Source organism: Schistocerca gregaria, chromosome 6 (assembly GCF_023897955.1).
Source record: "Schistocerca gregaria isolate iqSchGreg1 chromosome 6, iqSchGreg1.2, whole genome shotgun sequence".
NCBI classification, from domain to species: domain Eukaryota; kingdom Metazoa; phylum Arthropoda; class Insecta; order Orthoptera; family Acrididae; genus Schistocerca; species Schistocerca gregaria.
In genome coordinates, this window is record NC_064925.1 from 464,790,340 (window position 1) to 464,797,917 (window position 7,578).

At 40.1% G+C, this 7,578-nt stretch overlaps 1 long non-coding RNA gene across 1 annotated transcript; it reads left to right on the forward strand.

Annotated features, from left to right (window-relative positions):
* Positions 1-52: 52 nt before the first annotated feature.
* On the forward strand, positions 53-542 carry LOC126278421 (uncharacterized). The gene is made up of 2 exons (XR_007550696.1): positions 53-246; positions 367-542. It is a non-coding gene; the product is annotated as an uncharacterized LOC126278421 (long non-coding RNA).
* Positions 543-7,578: the final 7,036 nt, after the last annotated feature.

The following is a 7,578-nucleotide window of genomic DNA, read 5'->3' on the forward strand; positions in this document are numbered from 1 at the left end:
TTAATTTCAATTTGATGTAGTTATACAAAAATTAGAATTTAATAAAATAATGTTGTATTAAAATAGTGCATCCTCGATTGCCTTTAAATACGTGTGTTAGTTGTAGCCACTATCTTAACATTACATGTTATACTGTTTCTTTGATAAAATTAATATGGCTCTCATGACTGTGTGTGTATATTTTTGCTGTGTGCGATGTGTGGAAAAACTTGCTTACCTAGCGTTGTTTTGAGTATTATTTTTGAGGTATATTTTAACCTCAGTTATTATTTTGCACCGGTGATTGCTAGTTTATTTTGCAACAAAATTATATTCGCAAGCACAATTAATTAGGGTTCCGAATAGTTCTTGTATCTGACATTTTAGTATGGTTCATCTGCTGTGCGAAGGCGTTACCTACGCTGGATGTGTTTAGCTGGTCACTACACGAACGGAAATGCCACAGGGTTCATGCTCATGAATATGACATTTTGAAGTTAATTAACTTCATTTCTTCCGCATATACTTGATGAAACTTAAAGTAAAGTACTGTAGTCTCATTAGACCTAACTGCTTCATTTACATTATTGATGATAAAAATAAATCCATTTAAGATCCTGACATTCCACTGTACTTGAATTATTTCAAAAATTTTCCCCTCCTTTTCCTCTAGATGAATGTCATCGTTATCCGCAGGACACTTGTAATGTAGGTTTCTTCAAATTACTGCAACCGATTCATTATCAGATGGTACATATCATAATTGTCTGCAGCAGTGTGGGAGTCATGTAAACTGCAGTACAATTATCGTCACCGGGAAACATCCAATACGTTTTCCAGTATACTGTGTACCCCACTATCCAGCCAACAGACACCAGTCACTGTAAACAAAGCAACAAAATCTAATAATGTGAATAAGTCTCGTCACAGGCAGTGCATACATGTTTCGTCTATACATCTTGTCACAGGTACATGACTCCTACACTGCCGCAGGCAATTAATATATGTTCCATCTGATAATAATAAAATTGAAGAACAAAACAAAAGGCGACTGATTGCAGTAATTTGAAGAAACCCTTATTCATCACAATTGCAGTGTTCCTCATCCACAATGGATAAAACTTTCTCTTATAATGTTCCATTTGCATCAACCTGGTCCAGCCGATGTATACATTGGAAAATAAAATCATAGTTCAGTGCCCCATTTCAGTTGCAGTCTAGAAACACTTTTGAAACTGTAGTTCTACATTTGTCACAAATGAACACACTGATTGTGCAGCATAATCTGACAGAAAGGCAACACTGTAATATCACCCAGAAATTACGGTATATCGCCCAATTGTTCTGTTTAACATGTTTAACCCAATTGTTGTTGACATGTAATATACTTGTTTGCCAGAGGTGTGTGTTTTAGAGAGAGAGTAGAGCTTTGTTGGCTACATTTTACGTTATTTTCAACCTAAACTCACTTTTTTATGATTGAAAAATTATTATTTTAATGGTAGCATAATAGATTAATAAAAAATAAAAGCAGCTATACTCCAATTAAAATTACATCATTGTGGCTGACAGATTGCAGGGGGGGGGGGGGGGGGGGCGCTGTGTTGTTGGTGCACGTCCAGCCCTGCTGCACAAGGTGCTGGACGTACCTGCAAACTGGGCAACAGAGTGAGCGCATGGTGCTCAAGAAGGAACTATAGTTGAAGGCGGCTGGTCCCCAGGACTCGACTCGTATAAATGTCAATCACAGAGTAATTTTAATTGCAGTATATAGTAATGTTAATAGCACTGAAATGTAATACTGAGACCATTCACACCCTTTCTGTATAGGTGAATTATGTGATAATAAAGAGAGCGAAGAGAAGAGGAAGAAAATAATTCAGGAGAGTGACTACATAATAATGTTCACCTATTACCTCCAGGCAGTTTTGTAACTAAGCTTCTCATGCAGCCATTGTTGTAAGAGGGACCACTACACAAAATATGGCCAGCACTGTAATTACAATGGGATTAAGTTACAAATTAAAATCTGTGTGCACCATCCTTAGGCTTGAACATGAGTGTCTGCCCCAGGGAAACTTACAGTGACGACCAAGCCCTGTCCATATAAATCTGGTCAGTGAAATTACAGTCATCATCATTAACTACACAGTCATGTAATTATGAATCTGTGCAACAATTAACAGCGAAACACTGTGATTCACTGCATTTCTTCCATTTAAACATACTATCAATGAGAAGTAAACTTCCAGCACATGAACTATTTTTGGAAAAATTTCAGTGTGACGTGCTGTGCCTAGATGAGAACTGGCTATAGGAACATGAATACAAGATGTATATTCCAGCTGGCTATAAACTTTCAACTTTGTGCTTTAGATCAAATATACAAAAAGGAGAACTATCAGTAAAATGAAAAGTGAACTACACAATTAAGATAACAGATTGAAAAGCATTTAGTATGTGAAGGAGAAATTGAAACTGATGCCTTTCACTTCCCTGACAGCGAGATCATGTATTTGTACTTTATTTGTCTCATAACGTACATTTACAGATCATTCAATCATGCTGTATAGGAGATGTGTTAATTTTAGCCTTATGATATACATAATTGCTTATATTGGACACAGTAATATTATTAAAGTGTTTTCCTTATGATGTAACAGTACATTATCTTAATATATGTACTATACAATATTATACACAGTGCTATAATATTAGACAGTCATACTATTCAAATGATGGCCATAGTAATATTATTAAATTGTTTCTCTTATGACATAACAGTACATTATCTTTATATTTGTATACAATATTATACACAGTGCTATAATATTAAGCAGTCGCACTATTCAAATGATGATTTCATTGTTCATAAATTCCTCAAGTGAATAGTAGCATTTTTCCAAAAGAAGATCGTATAGTTTTCTCTTCAGTGAATCTGTCTCGAATGTCGTGGAAGCATGAAATTTTCTTTGTGTCTGGTGTTGTACATATGCTTGAGATAGTTTTCTTCCATTAGCCTAGTGTTACTATGTAAAAAGATGATAATTTCAAATATGCACAATGCAGGGATATGTAATATTTTTAGGTTCTTGAAAAATGAGTGGCAGCATGTTCTCGGAGGGGCGGCACACATTTTTCTAACAATTCTTTTTTGAAGTGGATTCATGACATGTAGCTTGAATTTCCCAAAAAAATTAAACCATATCTAATTATGGATTCGAACATGATGGCAAAAATCCACCATGAAAACGAGCTTTCAGACCAGTTTCCCATGACATGTGGTGTAAAACAATGCTGTGAACTGGCTCCCACATTCTTCTCACTTCATTTTGCAGCTGTTATGAGAGACGCGACCAAAGCCCGCAGTGGTCAAATGGGTCTTGATTCGACAACAGACAAAACTGTCTTCAACATCTCTCACCTCAGGAAAAAAGTCGCGTAAATAAAATATCTATCTTAGAAACTCTTTACGCAGATGACGTACACAAGAGTGTGGAACAATTCGAGCACATCCACCTACAGAACCTGGATGATAAACGAAAGCTCAGCAAATCTAAGCCCAAGCCTAATTACATCTATACGCATAACTCCAGGGGCAACTGTATTGCACTTGGTGCCACCAGATCTTCAAAGCAAAGTTCAGTTTTGCAAGCCACATCTGAGCCCGCGACAGTATGGGCGAGGAGGACGTGATTGATGATGGATTCGTAGTAGCTGTGGTGCACCACTTTTCTGCAGCCTGTGTCTGTTATAACAAATAGCATATATAGCATATCCATAGCAAAGACAAGGTGATATCTATGTACCATGCCCAGAACTAGTACTAACATTTTTGTCCAACATACAAACAATCTGTAATATATCTGTTAAGATATAAAGAACATAAAAATTTTAATTTTTGGTGACATCAGTATTAATGTATTGATTAAAAATTCTTAAAGTAACTTCCTGCTGGATAACCACAAGTCATACAATTTCTTGTGCCTAAATTATAAGTCTACCAGGCAGAATGCCTGCCTAAGTAATTTTATATCAAAAATTTGAAGTGATGATGTAATTTTAACTGTTGTTGAACCTATGTTGTTGACCATGATATAATATTCCTGAAATTAATGGGGTACAAAAAAATCATGTTTAATCTATAGAACCTAGACTTGTGAGACAATTGAAACCACTAAACTAGGGAAATCTCACACAAAGACTTGTAACATATGACTGGCACACCACTGTCATGGAAAATGAATCACTTGTTGATGCTTTATGCTTTTGATTATTTCTTGCGTACTATATTTAATTAACACTGTTCCCTCATAATTAAGCACAACAAGCTAAATGCAAGGAAGAGAGAAAACAAAAATGTAACTAACTGGTACACACATTACTTGAATAATTTAAAGATTCTGTTAAAAATCTACTATAACACTTAACATTCTATCAATGAGCATAGGTATTCATATGAAAAAAAAAGGGTACAGAAAAGGCACCTGACACTGTCTCACGTAGCATTTTGATTAAGAATTTGAAACATAGGGAATAACTAAAACACAACTTGCATTGCAGAAATCATATTTGGCAAATAGAAACCAGATGGCTATTGTAAATTCAAATAATAAATCTGACCTGAAAGTAAAATATGGAGTCCCACAAGCATCCATGCTGGGATCTTTCTCATTTATTGTTTATTTGAATGACCCCCGAACTAACTACACTACAAATTTTTGATGTATGCTGATGTCACAACTTTTATCATATCACATAATGATATGAACACTATCAAACATATGAACAACACCATATGTGGAAAAAGAAGGCTGTCATTAAATAATAGTAAAACTGGACAAACAGTTTTTTTCTCTTAGGAATATTCATAATGGACAGTGTCACTCAGTAAAGTTAGGAATCTACCTCGATAGTAAATTAAACTGGAACACCAACACAGAAAAGCTCTGCAGTAAATTAGCAAGAGTTCTATATCTCTTAAGGTAAAAGAAGGATTGTGTGAGTAAATAGCTCATACTTATAGCATACTATGCCTTTTTCCGTACACACTTATATTATGGAATACTTCTAGGAAACTCTGCTGGGGCAAAAAGAGGCCTTTATCTGGCGTAAGAAAACCATTAGCTGTATATTTCGCTTGAATAAGTTAACTTGTAGTAAACAATACTTTGTTGAACATAGGATATTTACACTCCCCAGTCTCTACATACTCAAGGTATGAATGCATCCATGCGTGCTAAACAGAATACCTGAGAGTATGAAAGTGTGTCAGTGTGCACTTACATGACACTAGAAACAGTTATTTACTAGACATCTTTGGAATCGATTAAGTAAAGTAAAAAATAATTTTTTAGATGCAAACGATTTTTCAACAGTATACCTCATAGGATAATGGCATTAAATGGAAATAAATTTAAAATAGTGGTAGAGACAAAGCTGAAAGGGAAAGTGTTTTATAACACAAACAAATTTATATGTACTGAAGAAAGCAATGAACTTTTTGTTGTGGTTGGCAGGAGAGCCCACCATGCTTTTCTAAAGGAGGCTGATATGCACGCGTTTTAGCTCACGCAGGCTGGCGTGAGGTCTGGAACATGACAAGGGAATTAGAAGTGAGAAAAACGGATGTAGCTGGTGGAATACTTAACTTTAATCCATTAATGACGAACGTCGCTCTTTATGGTACATGATTCACAATATCAATAGTACGGATACTGGCGCCTTGCTAGGTCGTAGCAAATAACGTAGCTGAAGGCTATGCTAACTATCGTCTCGGCAAATGAGAGCGTAGAAGTCAGTGAACCATCACTAGCAAAGTCGGCTGTACAACTGGGGCGAGTGCTAGGAAGTCTCTCTAGACCTGCCGTGTGGCGGCGCTCGGTCTGCAATCACTGATAGTGGCGACATGTGGGTCCGACGTATACTAACGGACTGCAGCCGATTTAAAGGCTACCACCTAGCAAGTGTGGTGTCTGGCGGTGACACCACATTCTTCCCCCGCAAATCGGCGTACAGTTGTGTCATAAGGCTTCCGCCCACCGCGGGGAGGACCGAATGTTGAAGTATGCGACGAGGTGGGGAGCCTAACAACAGGTGAGGCTGTGCTACCCGCACCCTGCCATTCGGACCGCGGGGAGCTAGGAAACGCCTGAAAATCTGCTCCAGTGTGCACGCCAAAATGCGGTTTATGCGCCCGTAGAGAGACAGGAGGTGCCGAAGGGTTGACCTCCATCGGGCCGGGGCACCCAATGGGCGAAGACGACATTTGGTCCGGAGCGGGCAAGAGTTCCATGTCGGAGGACACCTGTCACAGGAAGCGATCGGCGGCGCGTGACCCAGCGAGGTGCCCGGTGGTTGCAGTGGCGCGTCCACTGTGGGCGTCACCGGCGGGAGAACAGGTGGCGGCGGTGGCAGCGGCGGCAGTGTGGCGCCATGTGGCAAAATGGAAGGCAATGTCGGTAACACCTGGGGCTGAGGCGAGCCAGTAGATGGGTCCCCAGGGCGCTGACCGGACGGCACCGTCGCTGAAAGCAGACGGCAAGCGGCAGATCCCGTGCGTTGACAGAGCCGCAGCTGATTGAGATGCCGACGCACCTCACCTGAGGCCCCCAAAACCAGATACATAGCGCGTCCGAGGCAGCGAAGAATGCGCCCTTTGAACCAACGCCGTGAACCTCGATATTGGCGATAGTAGACAACGTCACCGGGAGCAAAGCAGGTGTCTGCTGCTGCACAGGAATCTGATGCAGCATTGTAGCAAAGACATCAAGGTTCGATGACGACAACTGTGGAGCAACTCAGCCGGCGAGCGACCATCTCAGGGCTGAGAGCGATACGAGGACAAAAAGAGCAATAACGCATCTTCCCGAGAATGGGACTCTTTCAACTTCAACATCTGTGACTTGAAAGTCCTGACCAATCGTTCAGCGGCACCGTTTGACTGTGGCGAAAACGGCGTGGACGTCAGATGTTGAATACCATTAGCCTTGCAGAATGACTGAAATTCTGCGGACATGAATTGTGGGCCATTGTCGGAAACAATAGTCTGTGGAAGACCTTCAATGCAAAAGATAGTGGATAACGCTTGGATGGTGTCAGAGGACGTCGTGGAAGACATACAGACAACAAAAGGAAAATTACTGAATGAATCTACCACAACCAACCATCAAGCATTCCAGAATGGACCAGCAAAATCGATGTGTAAGCGTTGCCAGGGGGAAGTGGCTTTTGGCCATGCAAAGAATTTCCGCGGTGGTGCTGATGGTTGTTCGGCACACACCATGCAAGAAGAGCACATGTTCGTAATCGCGGCATCGATTCCGAACCAAGTACAGTGCTGACGAGCAAGTTGTTTCGTTCTCGCTATACCCCATTATCCTTTATGGAAAAGCTGTAAGACAGAGGACTGTAACGAATGTGGTACCACGACCCTGGACTGATCATTATCAGAACGCAACAGCAAAACATCACGTCTTACAAAAAGTCTCTCCTTGTTAGCAAAAAATCAGCTAACCAACGGGTCCCCAATCCGTGACTTTGGCAAGGGCCATTGCGTAGCAACAAAACGCAGAACGGGAGCAAGGACAGGGTCGGCAG